Raw genomic sequence first — 24,041 nt, 5'->3', positions numbered from 1 at the left:
AACATCTGGATATTAAAATATTTGAAATATTTAAAATATATAAGATATTTGTTGAATTTTCCTGGAAGTTCATTAGTTTTAATAGACACATTTTTCTGAAAAATCTCACTTCTGAGGAAATTTTTCTTCTTCAGCAGAAGAAAAAAGGTACTATCAAATTTTTGTTCCAATGTAACTTCTTTGACCAGCTCTTCTCAAAACACACACTAGCTGTAATGCTTTTTGAATGGAATGTGTGTTTGCATATGATGGCCATTCTCAATAACCTAGATATTGGAAAAAACCCACAAAATGCAAGTTCATATGTTCACCCATAAGCCACCTTTTAAATAAACTGAATGAAAAAGAGTGACTAGAACCTTACCTTGAGGATCAGAGTTAGATATTCCTAATATAAGCAATGGAAAATAAAAATATTTACTGTATTATCTCACATACAACATGTCCCAAATGGGACATACATCTTGTTTCTGAGAGGCAGATGAAAAAAAAATGTAAGCATGGTATTTTCTTAAGGAAAACAGGTACCTGTATGTAGGAGGGGAGCAAAAACTTATGCCTGCTCTTTTAACCCCCCAGCTACAGGATATGGTGACCACTAGGCTCCAGAGGCAGGGCCAGGCATTTCAGCTCCCCCAGAATTGGGCTGTTCTCTGATGCCTCTGGCTGAGCTAAACTATCCAGCCCCATTTTTCAAGGTGTGTGGGATTTTAGCCAGCTTGGCAGGCTCTATTAGCTGCCTACGTGGCTCAAGGAGGGACTAAGCAGTTCAGCTCCTGCAGGATCAAGACCTCTGCTCCCTGCATGTCCTAGTTCAAGATGTATACTTCCTATTTCCAGCATCTAGTTTTTGAAAGAAAGGCATGCATCGTAAGTGAGTAAATATGATAATGTTGTGAAAGGTTGTTGCATGGATTCCTCAGGCAAGCAGCTGCAAAGATCCACACAGAATGAATTAACAGAGATGTCATGTATTGACAGAAAATGGTTTCCTTTAAGGAAAGAAGAAATTTGACATTCCCTGAGGTCAAAGACCCACAGCTGTTTTCAGTGTAATCAGAGAAGAAAATACATATGGAAAATATACTTTGACTAAAAGGTTTGTTTTCATCTGCTTTTTTCTCAGGAACAGCTGACTACATTTAATGGGTCAAATGCTTTCCTTTTTCATAGCTTCATTTTCTACCATAAAATGCTGATTAAACATGACAAACAATGGATGAGAAAACATATTTAAAAAGCCACACATGCCAGTAACTGCTTGGGCATGAACTACAGAGAATTTTAAACTGAAGGGCAGAGCAGGGATGAGGCTGAAGCAAATTTTTGGATTGGAAACAGGTTTTTTTAAACTCAATATGCACATCAGTCAAAGAAAGGACTAATACTAGATTCTGCTAGGAGCGAGAGCATGCTGACCTAACCTGTTGTCTGAGCAGATCTGCTGTTTATGGGTAGATGTTAAGGAAAGACTGCTGAAGGACTCATCAAATCCTCTGACCACTACCCCCTTCCACCTAATCCACGTTGGCACTAACAATACTTCCAAGGATGACTGAGAAGTTCAAAAAGTGTCATTCTAGGGCACAGGAGTAAATGAGACAGAGGTTCAGACTGTGTTCTCATCTATCCGTTCATATAAGACTATAGGTCCAAGCAGAAGCATTTTAAAGATCATCATGTGGTTGTGCAGGTGGCATTGCCCACAGAGCTTTGGCTTCTTTGTTCATGAGGTGGAGTTCACAGAAGACCTGATCAATAGCAGTAGAATCCACGTAATGAAGAACAAGGGACCATCTTTACTTACAGACTATAAACAGACCTCACATTTCTCCAGGAGAAAGCCTTTTGTCCTGGGTTCCTACAGACAGATAGGCCCATTGTCTTGATTGAAGTGACTGTGAACTGTGTGAGTTAAAAATATGCTAACACATCTCTGCATGTATCTAAGTTAACTGCAGGTCATTCCAACAACAATGCCTGCCTAGTGCCTAGCTGTGTGCTCTTGCTGGCCACCTACTGGCTGAAGAGGAGCAATGCAGCTTGGGCATGCAACACTGTAAATGGCTGCGCCATTCCTATTCTGACCCAGGTCAAAACCTGCAACAATCAGGACTCTCAAATGACAGATTTGTTTATACCCAAAGACCCGCTAACCTAGTGAGGAGGCGATTTAAACTGGGTCCAACTAGGATGACAACAAAAAGCAATAGATGAGTAAAAAAAAGAGCAATCTTGACAAAAGCCTAGAAATGGAGGAAACATGGGAAATCAAGGTCGTGAGAGAGAAAATATCTGAGTAATCAGGTAGTCTTCTTAAATGCCTATATAATAATGAAATAGTAGCATGGGGAATAAGAAAGAGGGACTAGAAATGTTAATACAGCATTATGAGTTGTGAAAACAGACTCAGTGGGATTGTTCACATGACTGGAATAGTAACATGGATGGTGTTAGCAAATAAAAAGCTAGGATTCTGGACTAGCCTCGGGATTGACACGACACCTCATTTGATGAGGGACAGAAAGGCTTTATTTACTACAAGTAATCAAAATCAAGTTAAGTGAGCCCAAACCATATCAAAGTCCAGTAATTAATTATAAGGTGATGATTTTTCACCAAATAGGCGACAAAGAAGTGGTCTGTTTCTCTTCAACTTCTCAAGTAAGTCAGGCACATCAGCAACTGGTGTCAGAGAGATTTCTCACTCTTGAACTGCGTGCGCTGTTTGCTGTTTTACTGCCTTCTTATACCCTTAGCTTGGTATCTTCTAAGCATTCTTTTAGTTGTGTAAATCAAAAGAGAGTCCCAAGCAGCAATTGACAGGAAAATCCTGTTAATCAGCCTGCTCATTATTTGTCATCAGAAATTTTTAATTTGAATGAGTTACCTTCCTCAGTGACAAGAGGTTATCCAGTTTGGAACATGTCAAGAAACTGATTAACAACAAGGAAAAACATACGTGTCCTTGGAAAACAAGGTAAATCATTAGAGAAGAACAAAAACAAAACTAAATTAGAAGGAGACACCTATCGCATATGGAGAATGTCTCTTCCTGCACATAAATGTGAGTTAATCACAAAAAAAATATTTACCATACTAATTAATCAAGGATAGACATTTCATACGGTTACAAGCCAGACAACTAAGAGCCTGCCTGAAATCATCCTGAATATAGCAAGATAAGCTGGAAGAGATACCTCATTATTTCTTCTCAGATGGCCTAGCCATTCTTGTATTATGCAGTTAGCATTAGTATTGTTTTTTAACTTTTGTGAGTAGGCCCGAGCTTAGAGTTTCAGAGTCATCAGATGGATATAGCTCATTTTGGAAGGACAGTGGGGGGGGAGGGGAGGGAAGGAGGTAGTATTGCCTTGTTCTAAGGCCCAGAACAAGAAGGAGATAGATCCATTGAAAGTCTCTGAGTTAAGATGAAAGTAAATAACAGTAAGGGCAATGCCACTGGGGGTATTTACTACAGACTGAGGGTGTCAAACATAGGGCCTGTGAGCTGGATCCAGCCCGTGAAACTGCTCTATCCAGCCCACTGCAATATCAGTATGGCCAGAGGGAGTGGCCTACCACAGAATCTGGGACAGTTGGGCCCTGGTATGCATGATGACCAGCAATGGGTGGGCAAGTGAGGGCTGACACAGCCCCAGTTACCCTCTGGCCACTTTGCCTATCTGCATTGCCATGGCCCTACCACCCCAGTCACCAGGCCCCACTGTGTGCCATATGTGGGAGCCCAAGCTGGAGCCATATGTCCTGGGTCAGATCCAGAACCACTGCTGTATGCTCTGGCTTTGGTTCCAACCCATCGCTACCACAACGTCCTTGTCCTCAAGCTGGATCCAGCTTGCAAGTAGCCTTGTGGTCCAAATCCAAACTTAGACACAAAGGAAATTTAACACCCCAGCTACAGAACACCAAACAAAGTAATGGATGAGGCTTGCTTCTCTCTTTTTTTTTCTTTTTAAACAGTTAACTGATTATTATTTCATCCTCAGAGAAAGCAGCAAGGCACAATTTAGCAAGCTCTTCAGCAAGAGGAAAGACAGTACAGACTAACATTTTATGGAATATTTTATATAAGGATCATATTGCCTAGAGCATGGGTTGGGACCAGATCAGGGAAAAACATAGGACCCATGATTCAGACCCAACCTGCAGATCCAGTTTCATCTGGATCACAGGGTTCTTACGGGGGTTGAGAATTTGAGGACAGGGTGACCAGGAACAGAGCATGCCTCTGAAATCCCAGGCATAGAGCCCTGTTGGGGATGTGGTGATGTCCACATTAACCCCAGCAGCTCCCTGATGCTGCTTGTCCCACTGCAGTATCTGCCACCAGGGCTGTCCCTGGTGGGGGAGGGAGCAGGGGGCAAATTGGGGAGACCGCCCTAGGCCCGCAGTTAGTGCTGTATAGGCATGCACCACTGCCGCCACTGCCGAGTGCTGCCATCTCTGGCTGCTTGCCACCCCCTGCCACTCCACTGGCTCCAGCCGCTTACCAGCCCTCCACCCCCCTGGGCCCCCCACAGGCTGATATGCCTCGGACCCCGTACACCCCTAGGGAAGACTCTGTCTGCCACTTCTGGATCTGGCCTGCAAGGGACCCCATAGTCTGGATCTAGTCCAGGGAACCAGGTGAGTTTGACATCTCTGAACTAGATGAGCTCCCAAGGTCCTTTCTACACCTATTTTTCTTTAAAGTGGTCAAAACATAAATGCAAGAGAAATATTGGAAGCACTACTACAATCTTTATTTTATAGGGGACTGAAGTTGCCACTGCTAAGGATCTAAATTAATTTGTTTTCTTAGAAGTCTAAAGGAACAACAACAGAATGCATTGTTATTAATATAGTTAAGAAAAATCGAGAAACTAGAACATCTGAGAGCCAAAGATATGTTTCTGTTTTGAGGCAATTTGATAATTTAGAAGCAGAGAAAGCTGACAAAGCACAAGACACAGATGACATATAGTGCCCCAGAGAGTTTGGAAAGAAATACAGAAAGCTTCTGGCAAAGACTTTTAGCAAGACCTGGTATAATGCAATTGCAACACCATGGAAATCACTAAATTTAATCATATCTAAGTTTAGGTTTTATAAAGGTGTCAAATTCAGTTGTGAGCTTCCTTCCCCCTTTTTTACCATAGTAATAACAGCTAATCTAACAGTCATTGACTTCATGGAAAGATAAATTATAGTATTAAAATAGTCACCCCAGAATTTTTAACTGTTTTTGTAGGATGTGACCGATATATGCTTGCTTACAAAAGTGCTGAATGGGTGACTGGTGAATCATTACTTGTGGTTTCTTGTTACAAATGAAAAAGGCTAGGGATCCCACTCCCTTTGAAGTCAACGTGGAGAGGCTCCAAAGAGAGACACCACTGTCTGGTTTAATTTTCCACATGAAACGTTTCACACAGCTCTATTCTACAGAAAAAGAATTCTGAAGAATCAAAGATACTGAAGTTTGTGCCTGACAGTATATGCTATGATGGCTGTATTGCAACTGGCTACATTAATCACTTACCTAAAGTGGCTTAATGGCATAATACTTTTTCTCCCTTCCCACAGGATTTGCCTACTTTTTTCTGCCAACCTTTCTGTGAAATGCTGTAGTATTCAAGAAGCCTTGTGAATTTTCTTGTTTTTGGTATAAAAGTCAACATGAATCTGGTGTCATTTTAGATATGAAATCAGACCTGGGTGAGTGCTGACAAAACAAGGCTAACATTTCAGTTTGATAACTGATGCCGTAAAGGTGATGAATAAATGTGTTTGTTGTCAAGATTACTTGCTTAGCACTTGACATGGTGGAAATGGGACAGAAGTATCTAGAAACTTGGAAGTGGTGGTTAAGATTTAAATATTTGCTTTACTGTGTATTTCAAATTTGCAGTTAAATCTCTGATTTGGTTGCATTGATAACAGGTTTGTCTTTGCTACCAGCTCAGGCCCTGAATTGTATATAATGCATTCTAATATGTAGGAGGTGTCTTTGTTTTAAAAATTAAGAACTGATTAATCTTTGCTCCGTACCTGTGTAATTAACTAAACCAGTTCAAAATGTTATCAAATAGGAACCTCAGGATTTTGCTCTCATCTGAATATACAAAGTACATAGCAAAGTGAATCAAGATACAAAAACATTCCATTCTTAGACAAATTCATCAACGTTCCCTAATATATCTTTTTATATAGAATAAGATTTTTAATATGTTTATTTCTTTCATGTAAGTACTAGGCCTGTGCAAAGTAGCAAGTACTCACTTCAGATTCAGATTTGGCCAACTTGGAGGGACAGTTATTTGATTCAGTGATTTTAATCACTGTCCCGATTCGATTTGGCTGATTTGGATTTTGAGATTCAGCCATAGACTATAATGGGGAAGTCACTAAAATACCTGTAACTTTGTCATTTTTTTGCAGATTTAAATGAAAACAACAGGAATGGTAGCGCCTTCTGAGGGCATGAAGCCTACTAAGTTCCAAAGAGATAGGTGCAGGGGTTTCTGTGAAAGCGTACCTCAAACTGTTGAAAACAAAAATTTTTGAAGATCACCCCATCCCCCTTCCTCTTCTCAGTTTGTTTGCTACAAGCCTTCCAGATCTCTGAATCTCTCAGAATCAATTCAGACCTTTTAATGGGTCTCCCAATTCAATTTGGAGATTTGGCTGCTGAAGCAGGCTGAATCTCCTCCAAATTGAATTGGCTACCGAAGCCTCACACAGCACTAGTAAGTACCTGTACTTCATTGAAGATTTATTGGTTGCCTATAAAATTCAGGTTAACTTTTATAGGGTGAAAGGTTCTTTTCCATCTGTATTCATGCTTCTGGTCAAGTATTTATTTCTCTACCTCCCCTTAGAACCAGAGCTCATATGGTAATAGGCAACGGTTGTTCCCTTATAGTACACTCCCTGTTCTTATCAATATATGCTGCACAGGTACACTAAAATAATTCATCTCCTTTCAAGTGATATATCTATTCTCTGTTCCGATTATACCAGGATGACAACACTTCCATATGCCCCAATATTTATTGTATGCTACATGCTCGTATATTCACACTATTTCTAGGGAATAAATATTGAAATATGTAGAAATGCCACTTCAACTTACAACTGTATGAAGACACTTTAATCATAGAATCATAACGTAAAATCAAGATTATCATCTTCATCTTGAGAAAACAAAGCTTAACCTATGCTGTAATGTTCTTCAGACACGAAGCAACACTTTTGATTGTTTTGATTATGTATTGTTTGTATTATGGTATTCTCTATAGGCAAAGAACAGAAATAGGAGATCCCTGCTTCAAAGAGCTCACAAACTAAACAATGAACATAAAGAGCATCTTTACGCATACTCCGGGGTGGGGGGCACTTTATGTAGAGTGGCTCCAAGAGCCATTTTAATTAAAGAAGATGCAGTATCTCGTGTATTCAATGTCTTGCACTTCAAAATGGCAATAGGGGCACTTTAAGTAAAGTTTGCTCAACGAACTTTACTTAAAGCACCCCTGCCACCATTTTAAAGTGCAGGAACACTTAATACGTGAGGTGCAGAGGCTGCTGGAGCATGCTAATTAGCACGTTCCAGCAGACACAATTAATCAAACTGATTAATTAAGTCTGCTCCAATACTGTAATTGCAGCACATTGGAGCAGCATCCCCACACGTCTACACAGGCACCTAAAGTGATTATAAGAAACTACTAGAGAGAAAAAAAAACTAGTATGAAGGAGATGGTAACAAGGACCGTGTGTTGATAAGGTTGAGCAAGCTGCTGAATTTATGAGTGTAAGAGCTGCTCCAAGATAGTAAATTACACAGAGGATTAGAAGGCAGAAAGCCAACAGATCAGATGAGATAGGATTATGAATGTTTCTGTGAATGTTAGGAGGAGGGCCAGGGATCAAAATCAGGGAGGAAGGCACTATATTGATTCAAATACAAGATGAGATTTTTTTTCCCCAATTGGCAAGTGGAAAAAAGCCCCTTGTCTTATAATCACATACAAGAAAACCTCATTAAATACAGTGTCTATTACTAAACTGCTGCCAAAAGTAGCATGCCCTCAATAATGAAAACCAACTATGAAGTTGAATTAATGTAGCCAACACTAAACGTGACTATAAAACACATGGCCCATATTGGTCAAACTTTTGTCTTTATATGTATACAAAGACAAATACAAAGCCTCTGGGCCTGGGGTTTGCAAGTAGGATGCCTGCCTGGATTTGGAGAGTATCTGAAGCCCCAGACTGATGCATCTGGGAAGGAGGATACTTGCCTGGTGGTAGAACCTCACAGACTTGATGATTCAGTCCTGCTCAATTATTGGGCTTTGCCCACTTGAATCTGGAACTAATTTTCCCCTTGAACTACTACTACTAACAACAACAACAACAACAACAACAACAACAACAAATCTGAACCCCAAGGTCTCCGGGCCTGGTGCTTACATTTAGGATGCTTGCCTAGATTAGGGAGCATCTGAAGCCCCAGACTGATAGGTCTGGGAGGAAGGATACTTACCTGGAGGTAGAGCCACACAAACTTGAGGACTGAACTCTGTTCATTTGAATTTTGGAACCCAACTATTGGGGTTTGCCGAACTGAATCTGGAACTTATTTGGCCTTTGAAATTAAATATTAAAAAGAAAAATATTTTGTACTACATATAAGTAGGTGCCACAATGCTGCTTAAAAGTGTGTTTATGGAGTACCTGTGTTAAAACTTGCAGTAGTTTCAAAGAAAATGTAACATGCATCAATTGTGAATAAACTAAACATATGGGTACTATATGCAAACTGCTACAACCATGTTTAATTTCAAGGTTATTGTTTGCAAATTTGCTTCTCACTTCAATGTGCTCAAGGACAGCAGGGTCTGACAGTAAGGAGTGAGGGAAGGGGCTTCCAGGGGAAGAAGTTGGGGGGAAAAAGAGAGCAAAGGGGCTACCTGACCTCCCCCTGCCCCGCCCCCCCCCCCCGGAATTATTTTCCCTGCTGTAGGACTGGGAAGGGGACAAACTTAAGGCCAATCTCTAATAATTAGATTCTATACCTGGAAAATATAACAAGTTCATACATTTTCCAGATATAGAATCCAACTTTTGTGGGGAGGGTCATCTTCTAATCAGGGTCATTTTCTATTGGAGTAAATGTGGTAGATGAGAAAGAAGCAGTGAGGAAACTGAATGTACAAGAAAAGAACAGGAATGGTAAGGTAGAAGAGGGAGTTAGAAGTGGTTTGCTTGGTTGGGAAGTCTGATACTTACATCCTAATCCTCTGGGAATATTAAAGGTTGATGCATGTCTAAAAGGACAACAATGTAAAAAAGGGCAATGGCAGAAAGGGAGTTTGGGTTTCACAAGGTGCCAAAAGTGGCTATAGGAAGAATTGAAGAGGTTGCGGATGTCAGTGATCTCTGAGGCAGAGGCAACAATGCAGAAGTAGCAAAATTAGAGGAGAGACTATATAAGACACTGCATAGAGTCAGCAAGAGCTGGCAAGTGTCCAGCTCTGATGCTAAGAAGGACATCTAAAAACTGACTTTAGCAAAAGGAAGTTTACGCTTAAGGACTGCCTTGGGAGCAGGTTATGATAGAATATGTAGTGTGGGTCTGCGGAAACTAAGCTACTAATGTGTAACTGAGTAACTGTTGAGATGAGAGCTGGTTAAAAAAAATCTAATGATAATGTCTTATAAAAATGGGAATAATTTCTCATGACTTCTTTTGTCAACAACATCTCCATTATTCAACTAGTTGTAGTTGAAACAATTTTCTGAAGGGGAAAACAGAAGACAGTACAACTAATGCACAGTTAGAAATGCCTATAGTCAGAAGTTTTTATGTATGAAACTAAACAGCTCCACATAACCACCAGCCTACTGGCAAATAGATACATGCACAGGATATAATCACATAATCATACTTTCTCTCTCTGTAACAGGAAGACACATGCAACTAAAAAAAGGTAGTGCTAAGTGATAAATTACTAATAAGGAAGGGTTGGGAACTTCAGTGGTCACAAGTGCATACAGCTATATCATGTTGAACAGATATTTCATTCACTGATGAGTCAGCAGTGCTCCACAGGTTGGCCATTTGGCTGTACCTAACCAAGGACTTTAGTAGCAGTATATCTCCTTATTGACAGAATAAGGAAGAATTTCCTTTCTGAGCAGACCAGTGGTCTATGCATTTCAGTGGGTCCACCTACACATGCACTATACTTCAGAGTAGACTAATTAGCTTCACAGTAAAGCATCACCATCTACACATGCACCAGTATTAGGGCACAGTAAATTAACTAACTGCCATAAGATAGTATTGTCAGAGACAGTACTATCTTAGTCGAGTAATTTACTGTGCTGAAATGCACATGTGGATGATGTCCATGGATGTAAATTGTGCCCAGTCAGCCAGGGACCTACTCTGCCCCAGCTCAAATTGCTGCTGTCCCAGGTGCACCTATAGATGCAGTGCCCAGGAACAGTTTCCTCTGGCTCAACAGGTTCCAGGGTTAATTGTGTCACATTAATTGCATATGTAGATGCACCCTGTATGTTTGAAATGTTAGTACCATGTATTTTAAAGGCATTGCAAGAACTCTCAAAGTGGACAGTTAGGAAATAAAGTGTTCACAGGAAGAGTTTTATCTTGATTCCTGTCAGTTAAGTGGATTATTTATAAAATAAAACAGGATTATTCATTTTATGAAATAATAGGAACCCTCTTATCTTATTCAGAATTGGATGATCTCATTATGTATATACATGTCTAACCCATTTGAATCCTGCTAAAATCTTGAATTTTCTAGTAGCGAGTTCCATAGAGTAATCATTTTCCAATATTTCAATTTTCAACGTCTCTTCCTATGGAAGTCTTTCATACTTCAACCATTTGTGTTGAAAAGCTCCAAATCATTTTCCTACTTGTGCGAGCATTTAGCAACTCCAGTTATGTGAATGAAACACAGCACTCCAAAAGAGGAAATGTTATTCCTTTATGTGTCACAATATTTTCAACATGTTTAAAATTACTTTCCATAACACTTCTGACCACTGCTGCATATTGACTTCTCTGAATTGATGCCCAATTTATTTTTTGAATGTTTTAATTAAATTTAGAAACCAGAAATATGCTACATTTAAAACTATAGCATTTTGGAGAAGGATTTTTTTTTTTTGCTTTATGGAAAATGTATATTTATCTTTAAATTAACAGAAGAAATGAAATCTAGTATTTCTGAATGAGAAATGAAAATGTCATCAGGCTGTCTCATAGGAGCTGGAGTCTGACTGCTCTCATGACTCCATTCTCCTTGCCAGACTGTATCTCCCTTCCACTGCATCCTCTCCTCTTTTTCTCTAAGGAATTGGGGGTGTCAGCTCTAGACTTCATCCAGCCAGGGTGTCACCACTCTGGCAATTCTGCAACATGCTATTATTATTATTTTCTCTCTTTTTTGGACTGAAAACTTCAGGTTTTGCATGTTCACTTTTTTGAGACAGTTGAATTTTCGCACAGAAAAAAAATCCACTTTGCAAAAGACTAAAACAGAAAATTGCCAAACAGCTGTAGTATCCGTACAAAAGAAAGACAAAACAATTGTGTTTGCCATTGTGTCATTCATTTGTCCTGTTTTTGCTAGGTCCCTGTGAAGTTACTGTCTTCATTAGCCTACTTACCCCTAAACAACTTCTGTCACTAGCAGTTTCCCATCTCACTATTCACTGTCTTTTCCAGTTAATTGATTAATATACTGACCACTGATCTGACACTTCCACCACTGCTGTCATACTTTCTCCACATTGGAAATCGACTGCTCATTTTTCCGTTTATCTTTAACATAATCTATAGCACCCTCCTCATGTGTGCTGGATGGGAAGAAATGTTACAAAAGAAATTTCAAAAGAGTCCACACACTTTTAAAAGATTAAAGTCTTTATAGCATTTATTCCAAAACTTATTTTCCTTACTGTGTTCTCAATTATTAGCTTTGTTCATTGCCTCAAGTTATGCGCCAGTCTATGGCTACCTTTAGCACTTTTGTAAGACTTCCCATGGTCAGACTGTTATTTAATCATTAAATAATTAAGAACCGGATTCTGCCATTAAGGTACAGCCATAAGTAGAGCATGAAGTCATAGCGGAGCATCAGCAGGCATCCGAACTGAAAAAAACATAAATGTGTAAGTTTATTTCCGTTTCTTAGCTGCCATAATCAACTAGATATCAGGGCTGTGCAAAGCTTCGGTCCCCGATTCAATCTGGTGGAGACTTGGCCCAATTCAGTAGTCAAATCTCCGAATCAAATCAGAAGGCCCTTTAATCTCTCCGAATCAATTCAGAATCCTCCAAATCAATTCAGAGAGATTTGGACAGATTCAGTGATTCAGACATAGATACAGCTTTAAATATTTTTCTATGTACCTCTAGGTAGCCGGGGTTCTGAACGCTGTGATGCTGGGGCAGATGCAGTATCCCACAGAAGCATGAGGGTTCCTCAGCACATTTGGCAGCAGACCCAGAAGTGGACCAGAAGCACTACCGGGTCCACTGAGGAGTGTCCTGGGGATCCCCCGCATCTTCCTGGGTCTGGGGGTGGGGGGAGCACCCGGGGTCCCTCTGTGGTTGATCACTGAGCTGGGGAGGCATGGGGGGCCCCCAATGTGCTCCCTGGCAGACCCAGAAGCAGCCTGGAACTACTTCTGGGCCACTTCTAGGTTCGCTGCTGAGCACGCTGGAGAGCCCCCTGCACTCCTGTGGGATGCTCCATTTGCCCCAGCACCACAGCAATCACAAGCCATGCTGCTACCTCAAGCTATGTAGAAAAAAAAGTTTAAAGCTGTGCCTGTGTCCAAATCACTGATTTGCCAAATCAGCATCAAATCATCAGATTCGGATTTGGCTGAATCGAATTGGGGACAGTGATCCAAATCAACGGCCCGAATCACTGTCCCCAATTTGGCCAAATGCGAATCAAATAGGGCTGTTTCGCATACCCCTACTAGATAGGGCAAAGGGACTATGGCTGTAGCACAGCTTCTTCCTGCCTGATTTTGAAGACATACCTGGTCCATTTGAAGGCTGCAACAGGTGCGGGAGAGATTCACTGCACACCCTGTGTCTTTTTATGGGCTCACCTCTGGGATTTCCACAATTTGCCCTTGCTTGTGACAGAGGCGTTGAGTGGTTCTCTAGTACTGAAGTATGTAAAGCATGTGCTGATGGGGGAAAGGTGAGGCTGGTACTTTGTTTTTAATTGCTAGAAGTAAGCAGCATCTTGTCTTTACAATTTCAGTTTTGTTTCCAGAGGCTGTTCAAAGAGCCTTAGTAGTCTCTGATGCCCTCTTGTGCTTGACGTGCTATGATGGGCACGCTGACATTGTTGCAGCTACAGTAAAGGTGCTTAGTCTTTTTGCATTTTAAAATTAGGTGTGGTATTTTAGAACAAACCTCCCCCTTTTTAATTTGCTTTCTTGAAGAGAGACAGCAATGTTTTCCGATATAGAGTTTATATAGGGTCTTCCAATGAGGATCGCTAGAATTTGGTCAATGCTTCTTTTAGTTCATGAGAGAGACCCAGTGTCAGAAGTTGTCCTACACTTCGATAATGCCCTCCAACTAGTAAGCACAGAGAATGTTAATACATAATTTTAGCCTCACAAGATCCTGCGATGTAGGCATTATCTTCATTTGTCAGGTGGAGAAACTCAGAACTCTCTAGCCTATACCAGAAGTCATTATGGCTGCATTATCTACCTTGTCTATCAAGTCCAAGTTCTTATAGTGCTTCCCTTTATTTAAGTATTTTAGCATATCTCTACCAATAATTTCCTAAATTATGCTAGATTAGTAACTTCATTTCTAGTTTTCTTCTCTCCTGATAGGGTTTGTATTTTCTTGTCCTTACCTTCCTTTTTTTCTAACTGCTTTACAATGTGGGAGAACAATTGTAGAGCTAAAATGTGAAAATTACATTTTACTCTCAGTAGTGTGAGATTCCTCATTTCTCATATTTACTCCTATAATGAGCTTGAAAGCCTCTTCTCCATTCCAAGAAATCCCTGTTTTCCACTCCCACAAAAATCTACTTCTGAGGTCAACAGCATCAATGCCCCTAAAGAATATGAAAGTCAGAAAAACAGGAAGAACATGAGGTGCTCTTGTGAGAGGTCATGGCTTGGGAATACCTCCTTGGAGATCTCTGAGAACTGATGATTCACTGAATATAGTGAAATCGACTCAGAACTGTAGGGGGGAGAGCACAGTCCAGAGATTCCTCAGTTGATGTGTTGTTAGGCCCCAAGGTAATTAAAATACTAGTAGGATAGAAGCACATGGAGGTAGTCCCACTAGCTTCTATATCATCTTGCTAAACAATGGGATAATTTGATACTCAGATATAGTTTGTAGGATCTGTTGGATCCGGACATGGTTTCTGGACAACTGGTTGAACTGCAGAGTGGAAGGTAGGTTCCCTTCCTCACAGCTGGTGTTGACAGTCTTTCAGCAGCACTGCCAGGTGTTTTAGTGTGATTCATCAGACATTAACAGGCATGAGTCCAGCTCACCAGTGGCAAATGATTTCTTTCAGCATTTCTACGGAGTGCCTTTCTCAAGGAACATGCTGAAATCTGTGCAGCAGCAGAAGATAAGTATACTATGCACCAGGCTCAGTGTATAATTGCTGCCATCAAGAACAAGCAGACATGCACACACACATGCACCTCCATATGCAAGGCAATCTTTGAGAAAGATTACCTTCTTCCATTATACAATGCTAGCTTCTGGCATGCAGTGTATACAATGCAGGTTGTGAAACCAATTTAGAATCCAGAAAAGTCATACTGGACAGAATATAGGTGCTGAACTAGGAAAGGGGAAAATGTCTTAATTTCTATCTTGGCTACCATATAGGACGGGGTGGGCCAAATGCAGCCCGCAGGCCAGATTTGGGCCGCCAGGCCATTCTATCCGGCCCATGGGGCCCTTAAAAAATTTAGAAAATTAATATTTATCTGCCCCGGCTGCCTGTCATGCAGCCCTCGATGGCTTGCCAAAACTCAGTAAGTGGCCCTCCGCCAAAAAATAATTACCCAACCCTGACATAGGACCTCAGGAAAAGATTCACACTGGACATTTTTTAATGACTGTTTTCCCCAAACAACAATCTAATTTCCTTTCCTTTCAATCCATCTGAGGAAACTATTAGGAAAGGAAGATATGCAGAGACAGTGTGGGGCTGGGTATATAGTAGATGTGCAGTGGCAAGGGTACTGTCATATGTATGCATCATCTACTCTTCTGTTGATTGATTCAGACTGATAAAGATTTAAGACAATTCATACATATATGAAACTTAAAGGCTGGACCACAATGGTTGAAATCTTATCTTTTTAAATCAATTTGGGCTTGAAGGAGATAAAGAAATTGATCAGAGTAGGTCATATACTTACTCATGCCTGCATCTACATCAGTAATTGACTGTGGGGTCTGACCAATATGTGCTGAGCTGAATTTCACTTATCCATGGTGGATAGACTGTAGACCATTTGTTTCTGTTCTGCCTGGAGTTTGAGAAGTCTTCTAGGAAACTGACTGATGTAGTGACTGAGCTCAGTGTCATTTGTGGCAGCTCTCCCTCTCTTGCTAGTGAAAACCAACCTGCAAGCTTCCTGTCATTTTGCAAATGAAGGTAAATGCACTCAAATGATACTCTTTTGTCTATTTTGCATTTGTGGCTGGATGAAAGCAACATAGCCATTAATCCCTTTGGGCAGGATGAATTAAACTAGCCCTGGAAATGTGATGTCAGTTAACCAGGTTTTGATCATGCAGGTCAGGGTGTGATTTTAAATCTGCCACAAGACCAGAGAAAAAGTTTTTTTCAGATAGCACTGAGCAGCCTGACTACTGTACAACAGAAGCACACACATTCACTTTGGTCCAGGGCCTTCAAGCAAGTGGCATAATTGCTTTTCTTCTGTGGAAACTTCCTACCAAACAATAGTAAAGACACAGCTAGTGAAGGTCATTTCCCGAATTCTGAAGAGATATGGGTCTTATTCCTCCCATTTCCATCTCTATTTTTTTTCCTTCTGCATATAGAACCTTGGAGTGTTACCTCCCAGCCTTGTACCTGTGCACAAAAACATGTTCGGCTCTTCTGGACATACTACTTTTTTGTGTTGGTTGTGCCTTGTGATTATTCAGAATGAGCTTCTCAATAACATTTAAACTGATTAAAAATAAAAAGAAACTGAGTTCATTTGGACCTGCAAAGCTTATCTTTTAGATGCACATTATATTCCAATCAGATTTCTTAGAATTCTATCTAATAAAAAAAAAAATAAAGGCAGATTTAGTAGTTTCCAAAGTATGCAGGGAACTAAAATAAAGGAATGTATTGTAACATCGTTTCTGCCCCCACCACTGGCATTCTGCATTACTTCACTGTCTTCACCAATTGAAAGAGTAGTTTTTCATAGTTCCACAGCTTGATTGCCATTAATTTCCTAATGTAAATTTGACTGAATTTGGCCAATTGGAGTTTTTATGGAGCATCTTAACTTCTTTATACAAATAAAGTATCATAAGGGCATGTCACATGAGTTTAGAGTAAGTTTGAGGGAAAGGCTAGGCAAACTCAGGAAATATACACTAAATAATTAAAAATGTTCATAAAAATATTAAATGAACATAATTTGACTATTCAATTAGCATCTTTTCATTGGCTAGAAAATGTATATCTTTGAGGTGATGTAATTACACCAGATATAGAAAGATAAGATAAATATATTAGAACACTGACTTCACTGAGCACCACTAACTGCTCAACACTTGAAATCCATGGCACCTGTTTAGGCACCTGAACACGGGTTTCAGGATCTAATTTTAGGCACCTATTTTTTAAAATCCTGATTTCCATATATTATCTCAGTTCATCTCTAATTTCATGAGTGGAATGCCACTGTCTAACAAGTGATCCAGTTAAACTATTTTCTTTTTGCAGTAGTAGCATAAATACGGACTAGTAGCAGGAAAGTAACTACTCAAAAGTCCTGATCATGCTAATAGCAAAAGCCATAAGGATCGTTCTCACTCATGGCTGAAACCAGGACAAAAATAAGCAGACCTCAAGAAGCATGATTTCCATTTAGCAAATTAATTATAATAACTTAAAGTAACTTAGGGATAAGAATACCCCTGAGAGAGGTTGTTTTTTTATGACTTGCAAGATCATGAATACAGTACAAAGTAAAGTAATCTTTTGATGTCAGAAGAGCATAAGCAGCTTCATCAGCATATTCTTCCACTGTTTTGAAGTTAACATCAAGTTCTTATTTGTTCTAGCCTAATAGAGTCTCCTTTATTTTTATTTAACTAGCCACTTAAAGAAAATATCAATATTCATATCATAGGTATTAGCAAGTATACAATAAAAAGGAAGTAAAAAAACAACTGAAATTCAAAGTTGAATAGGCAAGATTATACACAGAAACATGCAAATAAAAGTTCAGTTAATCCTTGTTTTCTCTTTAAACAGTCCTCCGAACCCTTGCTGTTTAAAACATAAGAACGGCTTTTCTGCCAACCCAGGTTGCACACATTCACACATTTTAAAGTTGTATTTGAACAGACATTCTCACTGTGCTAATTATAGTTTCAACTTTAACCTCAAGTTACAGCCCTTCTAGATCGTAACTTCCTCATAAGTAGCATGTTTGATGATACAGAAGTACAGTAGTGCAAATCTTCCACCTGAAAAGATACAAAAGGTTGTTTTACATATTTATCAAACACGGTAAGTGGAGAAACACACTGCAGAGCCACTTTCCATTACCAGAGGGCCTCAGTAGCAGCCAGGACTACTGCACTAGGAAAAAAACATCTTGTTACATTTTATTTGCAGATATAAAAATGAATAAAGCTACAGAAGAGACACTAGAAGCCTTGGAGACAAAGACAAGTTTAGGGCCAGATATGCTGCTGCTCTGAACTGTCCTGGGTGAGACCTATAATTGATCTCTCATTTCCTTAGCTGGGAGTGCTAAGAACACCCTGCACTCAGTATGCAGGGCTAGCCTCCTGTCCCTTGGTAGCAAACTATCCAGCCAGTTAAACAGTAGTATGAAAGGGTCCAAAGGGAGTGTGGGTTAGTCCTTGCCTGAAAAGAGAACAGTAGCCAAAAGCTGCAAAATAGAGAATTCTATTACACTGCTATTTGAAGAAAGAAAGGAAACACAGGAGTTCCTTTTTGGAGACACAGGGCAAGTAGGTAAAACTGTAGTGGTATCACAGCTTCAAATCACAAACTCTTTAAGTGAATGAAGATTGGTAGCAAACTGTACTAAATGGCTGCATCCACAAAAGCATGCACGTGTGTTCTGTGGTGCCTCAAAGGCTGTTGAGGTGCTGCAAACACACCCCACACGTGTGATTTGGTTCTCCATGCTGCATATTTGCAGCGTGGAGCCAAATTTCCTAACGGGAAATCCCGGTATTAGAAAAAGTTTGCTACCAATCTTCATGGAAAAAAGCGGGGCAGTGCATGGGCAACACCATGTACACCTGAAACTAGAGTCTGGCTGGCCAGAGCCACCCATGCTCCATGTGCCCAGATCGCCACTGCTGAAGGCCTGGAAGATAAGGCTGTTGGGAACTACCCCAGGCCTCCCCTACCCCTCCTGGAGCATTTCCCCCCATGCTATCCCCACATGCAGGGGCATGTGCTGGGACAAGAAACTGCATCATAAATTTGTGCCACTGCTTTTTTCCCCCTGGCATACATATACCCCTGCTCGTGGGGATGAGGCCAATGTATTATTTAAAACACAATTTCATCCTGACATCATACAAGCAGGGTGTTAAAGCATGTGGTTAACATTAATGTTGTATAGGCACTTTAGCATTTGTACCATTTAACGTATTTAGACTTTTGAGTAATTTTTCAGCCTATATACATAGTCAGTAAAATTTGTGTCCTTTTTATATCCTTGCGTCAACCCACTCTTAACTGCCCTAAGTTTTTGAGGGCTCCTTGCACTTCCCGTGAAAGTAGGCTGATCATGATTTCTTGAGGAAGATGCTCTCCTCAGCTGATCTTTTCTCCAGCGCAAAGTAAACAACAAATGAAAATATTTTATAGGCCTTATCCTGTAATTATGCATACTAAGATTTTGTAAGCATTGCATGTACATCAATATAAGGTCTTTTACTTAGAAAATGTTGAGACTGCATTCAAGGAAGTGCAAAGATTTTTTAACAAGGTGGCTTCTTTCTTGTTTGATGTGATGTCATAAGTGATGTTCTTTTAAGCATTTAGATACCAAGTAGGTTCAAGGTTATTTTTTCCCCCTTAGATCAGCCTGGGAAGTTGCTCATGCCAAATTTCTGTCACCACTCCTAAAATTAATGGAAGAAGTCTCCCTCACAGGCCAATCTCAGATAAACACGTTAGCCAGATTGAAGCACAAAGGAGCCAACTAACATCCAAATATTTTTTTAAATGGCACCCTAGGGATGCACCAAGTTAATCATGCAAATGGCTAATCATTAAAAAAATGCTCATCAATCAGCTTGTGAATAATGTCATGACCCGTGTTTATGTTTCCTATTGCCCTCAATTCACTCAAGTGAGCTTGACTTTTTCATTATCTTGCCTTTTTATGGTTGGCATGAAAGAGGATATTGACTCTAATACTAGGGTTGAATTTCCCCCTTTAGTTTGATTAGTATAAGCAGGCGTTATGGAGCCAAAGGTTTAAATTCTACTTCATATTTAGGCAGTGAAAGGAAAACATAGGCAAGATAGTATGTGTTTGCATAAATGCTTGCAGATGAAATTATCTGGAGTATCTTAAAGTGGAGTATCTCTATTTGCAACATGGAAATAGCAGCAGCACCAACAGCAACAACCTAACAGGTCCTCAGTAACTGGCTGTAAGGGCTACGAGAACCATTGTGGATTACCGCACACTAGGAATTACAGCCTGTTCTTATGAGGTTGTGAATGTGTCATGGAAAGTGCTGTGTCCTTAACACCGTTAGTGGTTTTTTAGTTTGTTAATCACCTTGGCCTAGTGTGGTATCTTTTGCTGACTGTGGAGCTCCCCAACAGTCAATATAAATTGAAAAAAAATATTCATAGAGTTTATAGATGCATCATGCACACACTTTGATATAAATAAGTCCATGAGCATTTTCATTATGATCTATTCTACCCAAAGACCTATAATCCTACTCATTGTGCTAAAGTACGCCAAAGCTATCAATTAAAAGATAACTTGGCAATTTTTATTTTTATAAAAATTTTAAAAGATGCCTTTTATTTTGCATTTGTATGAACTGAAATGGCTTCAGTACCATATATGATGTACATTATCACTCCACTGAAGCTTCATATTGCACCTGAAGTACTGCCCCTTAATTTGCCTTGTGTTTTTCTTTAAATATCCAAGTAAAAAGCTAATTATAGACGTTAAATGTTGGCTGCTACAAACTGCCATCAACAAATATTCTTATGGATTTTTTTTTTTTAGCACTGACACTCACTTTGTTTGCACAGCCACTGGGTTAATATAAATGACTACAAGAACTCCAAAGGGGCTGTGGTGTTTTTTTTCTTGCATCAATAATCTATAGAGTAGGAAAGATTTACACAATACAAGGATGCCCTGGGAGCACTGAAATAATAAAATTTTCAAAATAATTGTGTGCTCCAAAATATGCATTTACCTGATAGGTTTTTAAGTGCTTAAAATTAACCTACCCAATAAAACACTAGTTTCCAACTGACCTTTTTCCTTTTCAGATATACAAGAGGTCTACCAAAATAAGAGGTACTGCCTAATAATACATACCTTCTACCTCACAGGGGCACTGTGAAGATTAATTAATATCTGTAATGCTTTGAACATATGGTAAGTATTATAAGGATTTACATATTATAATGCTCAGTGCTACGACAGCTACCCAGCTGGATCATTCTCATGCTCAAATAAGTACAATTGGCCAGGCTCTTTCTTTCTGTGCTTAATTTGGGAACATAAGGAGCAGGGAAAAGCAAAGGTGGCTTGAAAACTTTTTTTCATTTCCCAAATTCTGGTTCAGGCCATAGTTTAAGTTACAGCAGGCTCAGGATTGCTCTAGTTTATGCTCCTCTGCTATGACTTCCTAGGGCAACCCCCAGCAAAGGTGCCAAAGTGTAGCATGTAAAAGTATTTTGCTTGGCACATGCACCTCCACGTAGACAGCAGAGAAGGGGCCAAGGCTGTGCTGCCACAACAAGGATCAGGCCCCTCGTGGGTCATCCACCCCTGGCACGCCAATATCTTACAAGTCGATGATGCACTCTGACCAAAAACGTTGTCGACCCCTGTCCTATGTGGGGCACTCATCAGACAAAAGTAGCAGCATCGTTGTACAGTACCAGCACAATCCTTCCCCCCAGCCATCCTCCCTATCCTAGGATTTCTGAAGGTGTAATATAAAGGTACTGCATGAGCTCTTCATCAAATAGGAACCACTTTAGATCAGAGATAAGGTCTCTCAAGGGTTGGTTATACCATTGGATGAGCAAAAAGGGGCTGAAGCAGGTTCTGACCCACAGTGGGCACTAAAATACATACTTAACTACATATGAAAGATAATTAACACAAAGCACTGTTTCTTATGGAATATACACGCGTGCACGCTCCTCATGGATAGATTCTGAAAAATTATAGTAATTTTTTGTTCTACTTACATTTTTCCCCAGCAGAATAAGAACATAAAAAGACAACTACTTTCCTGGCTTTTATAGGTCTCTAGGTAGGCCATGATGAGATATGGCTTAGGCCTGCAGGCCTCAGACATCTGTAAGAGCTGTAACACACCCAACATTATTAAATATTTATAAGGTACTACAGTCCAGGTTTCCCCACAAAGAGTGGCACCCTACTGTAATAAGCAGTGTAGAGACCCGGTTTGTTCCTGTCAAAATACCATATTTCATTCAAGAGATAGAAATGTGTTTCAAAGAAGTAATTTATAAATTTTGGGTGAAAATAATCCAACTTTCTCGAAGTATTTGAGGTAACAAAATTAATTAGGCACAAATGGAGCCAGACCATGCCAAGACAAGAAATGTAAAACCTGTCAGCACATCTCCACCAGTTCCACAGTAACTACTCCCCAAAACAGAACCATCACCCTTTCCGATCTTATACCTGGGCCTCCAGAAATATAATATATTTTATCCAGTGCACCAAATGCGTGATGCATGGGCGACTAGTGCCGCCTTAGTCAAGGAGGGCACATGTCCTACCAGCGACCAGTCAGTGACGGGGGCGGGGGCCGCAGTGAGCGGCCGTGCTGCTCCTGAAAGCAGCCACAGCACTCCTGGAAGCGCCCGCAGGACTTCCGGAAGCAGCCGTGGCCTACATCTGGTGCTCACATGCCCCAGCCGGCGCTCGCGGGGTGGGCACCGGCACTCCTACTTGCCCCCTCTGCCTGTTGCCTGAGCGGAAAGCATGGCCTGAGGGGGTTTCAGGGGGTGCACATGCACTCCCTATGCGTTACCACTGCTGTGATAGAAAATATGTAGGAGAAACCAAACAACAACTGCGCACCAAAATGACTGCACACCAAAAATCCTTCGAAGAAAAATATCCAATCACCTATGGGTTAACACTCCTCACAAGACAATCACTCCCTCTCTGATCTCTCAGTTCTAATCCTCAAAGGTACCTTACAAAACACCTTTTGTAGACAAGCCTACAAACTTCACTTCATAAATCCACTGGATACAAAAAAAATCATGGACTTAATATAGACATTGGACTTATAATGCCTTACAACCTGCCTGATATCTGACACACCAGGTAACCTGCCTCCAGCTGACCACTTGCATTCCTTCACACGTTTCCCTCCCTTCCCCACCCTTCCCTCCTATCTCTTCTCATTGTCTTCCAAACTTCCACTTATTTCCATTTTCACAGACTTCTTGTTTATTTTAGCTTCTTTTTCACCTTGGATAACACTGAAGAATAGCAGACTCTCCCAGTGCCTGAAGAAGGGTATTTGTGCCTGAAAGCTTGCAAAGAACTTTTTTCCAACTATTTAGTTGGTCTAATAAAAGATATCACATCTACCCAAAGAACCTTGCCTATGTCCTTAGACCAACATGGCTACAACAAAAACACCTTGAAATAAAATAGGAATTTGGTTTTTTTTTAACCACACAAACAGTTCTGCTGTCAGACAGTCTAAATAACTCTATCCTTAATTCATTGCAAAGCAAAAAGATGATAATTTTGAAGTTCAAGTTACTGACTTGGGATTCAGGAAATGTGGTTTCAGTTGGTGTCCCTATAATAGACTTTCTGCATGCCCTTGAGTAAGTCACTTAATCTCTTTGTGCCTCAATGTTAGACTGTTATGTTGCCATTCTTGTCTGCCTTTGTCTATTTACACTGTATGGCTTTTTTGGGAATGGGATTTTTGTGTATTTGCATGCTGCCTTGCCTGACTGGGCTGTCTTGACTGGGGCTTCTAGTTACTCCCATAAAACAAATGAACAGCAGTAAAAGTGTGATTTGATTTTTATCTCATAGCAACTCTCTCCTAAAAATACTTTATTCATTTTTCAAACTGTGCAACTGTTGTATTTGCAGCTCTAAAATTGCAGTTGAATTGCAAAATGTGTTCAGTTACCACAGTGTGGTATGGAAACACAGATAGAACAGAACCGCTCACTGCTATTTGAAAATATATTTGCTGCCAGGAACGAGTGATTTTTGTGATGAAGATGGACCACATAACTATAAAGTGTTTTCAGTCAAGTTGCTCTTGATGAGGAAGTGACACTATTCAGGCTTCTTTTTACCATGTACAGGGCCTTAAACTGTTAGAAGCAGGGAGTTCAGGCAAGGAGTTTATCTATGGATAGAAGCATGTTCTGTCACCAGACAATGAGTTACTTTCTGCTTCATTATAAATTTTAAAATGTGGAAGAATAAAC

This window comes from Crocodylus siamensis, chromosome 4 (genome assembly GCF_052110815.1).
Source record: "Crocodylus siamensis isolate JL-2025a chromosome 4, ASM5211081v1, whole genome shotgun sequence".
NCBI lineage: Eukaryota > Metazoa > Chordata > Crocodylia > Crocodylidae > Crocodylus > Crocodylus siamensis.
Note: the sequence above shows the minus strand (reverse complement) of the source record.